A 2,749-nucleotide genomic window follows, 5' to 3' on the forward strand; every position below is an offset into this window, starting at 1 on the left:
GATCAAGTAGCTATGATTGATTTTTATTGTCATATGGTATTCTCTTTTGTGACAATTTCATGTTTTATATGTCCACTCTACTGTTCAAGGGTCTTTAAGATATTTCTAGTATTTTTTCTCCTGCAAAAAACAGTGATGTTACAAATATTTCTTTATATATATATCTCCTGGTGCCTGTGTGGAACAGCTTCTGTTTGACAAATGCTGGACTAGAGACTGAGCATATTTTCAGTCAACAGTGTATTGGACTACCCATTGTTTTACATCACCAGCACTAAGTACAGTATTTCAGAATTTTTAGTTTTTGCTAATCTTTTGTCTGTGATGTGGGATTTTACTGTGGATTTTTCTGCATTGTTCTGTTTATTAATGAGAATCACTCTTTTTCATGTATTTAATGGTAATTTATATTTCTCCTTTTGTGAAGAACTTATTCAATTCTTAGGCCCATTTAAAAAATTGAATTGCTGTGTCTGCTTACTGATATGTAGTAATCATTCCTAAGTTTCAGAAACAAATATTTTGTCAGTTAAATATATTGTAAATATCTTTTCCCATTAAAATGCTTTTCTTTATAGTCTTTAAATAATGAACTTTAATGAGCATTCAAAATTTTATTGTAGTCAGGTCTTAGTTTTTCTCTTTGTGTCCTTTATTTTTGTGTGTTTAGGAAATTCCATAATCTTGAGTTGAACAAAAATTATTCTATATCTTTTTCTAAAAGTTTGAAAAATTTATTTTTAAATGTGTTTTTGATTAATATCAAGTTAACTTTTTGTATATGTTAGGAATGCATTTTAATTTTTTTCATATAAATAACCAATTGTTTCAACACCAGTTTTTGAATATTTTAACATTTTCCTACTGATTCTCATTACTAGCCACAACATAAAACAGGTTTTCATGTTTGGGTCTGTTTCTGGCTCATTTGTGCCTTTGATTTATTCTGTGCCAATATCATTCAATATTTAATTATATAATTAATTATAATTTAATATAATTAGTATTAAAAAATCTTATCTGGCCATTCTTTTTCAGCCCTATCTTGTCTTATCTGAGCTCTTTGTTATTCCGTAAATCTTCTAGAATCAGCTTGTCAGGATTTTTGAAATACACCAGTGAGAGTTTGCTTTGCAACTTCATCAAACCTATACAACAATTTGAGGAAAATTTACAGTTTTACTACATTGGGTTTGCCTACCTCAAATCAGCACTTTTTAAATGTTTTGTAACATCACATAAATTTTACCTAAAAAATGTCTTGAATATCTTTTGCTGAGTTCAGTACTACAATTTTGATTTTTGTTACTATATTCTAAATGGCATTTTCAAGTTTTGCGTCCTGTTTTTATGTAATATGCAGATGTGCAATTGATTCTTATATTGATTTTGTATTTAGCAAACTTGTTAAACCTTAGTATTGATTTAAATATGTTGTCTGTAGATTCATTTGCACTTTCTAAATTGACAAGCACATCATTTGAAAATAATGACAGTTTTGCTTCTTCCTTTCTGAATTTGTTTTTCTTTTCCTATTGTCCAGGTAAATACCTCTACCACAGTGTTAATTATGAATAGTTACAAAGATCGTATATTGGCTTTTAATCCTTTCTGTAGGTTTTTAAAAATAAGCTTCCTTTTATTGATTTTCTTGCATAAGAGCCCTTGTTTCTTCATTATTTTTAGTTCTGTGTATTAATTTTTAATACATAGAAAATATTTTATATTTTGCATCTGATAATTTCAATATCTGTAGTGTTTGTTTTTCTGATTCTTTATTGTTTTTGTTGACTCTCCCACGGGTGACTTATTTTCCCATGTGGTTAATATTTTCTCCCTTTCAACTACCCTGGTCTTTCCTGGGCTTCTTGACCATGACTTGGCTTTTACCTGCTTAGGGTCTTTGCATATGACATTCCCCAGTGTGAATCTTCTTTCACTTTTAAGTTTAAACATCCCCTATCCTTCAGAGCTCAACTGAATATCTAATCTTAAACTAAAACTGAGTTACTATTACATGACTTCATATTCTCTTTCTTCCTTATAGCAGTTATTACAAATATTATAAGGAACTGAGTATTTAAATAATTAATAACTATGTGTCTTTTTAGGATATAAGCTTCAGAAAGGTAGAGTATGTTTGCTTTTTTAAATACAGTATTTCTACTGCCTAATACAATATTCTTAGATGGAAGATAGTGAATGAATAATTTTAGTGCTTGCCTCGGCAACACGTACACCAAAATTGGAATGATACAGAGAGGGTTACCATGGCCCTGCATCAGGATGACGTACAAAATCATGAAGCGTTCCATTAAAAAATTAAAATACGTATGTTAAAATGAATGAATTAAACCATTCCATAGGATTGAGTTAAAACTTAATCTTTTTTTGTCATGAAGATCTTCTGTGCAACTTAATGTTATCAAATATTACTAGTAAGATTAAATATATAAGATTTTCAGGTAAAATTTACAAAAATTTACTGAAACTTTCAAAAATTACTAATGTTTACAATATTTTGCATTCTAAACAGAAAACATACGTAGTTTGAACATGGCCCAAGGATCACTAATTTCCAACTTTATGGTGAACCAATACTCTATGTCATATACAGTGACAGGGATCATGTCATGAATAAAACAAGATAGTAATGAAAAAAAGAAGGAACTGAACCCTGAACAGAATTTGGAATTTCAAAGTGTGCAATTGAACAATATGACAGAACTTGGCCCAGTGGTTGTCTTTG

General features: G+C 29.5%; 1 non-coding gene across 1 annotated transcript; it reads left to right on the top strand.

Moving 5' to 3' along the window:
• Positions 1 to 2,215: 2,215 nt before the first annotated feature.
• On the top strand, positions 2,216 to 2,321 carry LOC129061097 (U6 spliceosomal RNA). The gene has a single exon (XR_008528069.1). It is a non-coding gene; the product is annotated as a U6 spliceosomal RNA (small nuclear RNA).
• The last annotated feature ends 428 nt before the right edge of the window (positions 2,322 to 2,749 follow it).

Source organism: Pteronotus mesoamericanus, unplaced genomic scaffold (assembly GCF_021234165.1).
Source record: "Pteronotus mesoamericanus isolate MK-2021 breed Mesoamerican mustached bat unplaced genomic scaffold, CSHL_Meso_final scaffold_54, whole genome shotgun sequence".
NCBI lineage: Eukaryota > Metazoa > Chordata > Mammalia > Chiroptera > Mormoopidae > Pteronotus > Pteronotus mesoamericanus.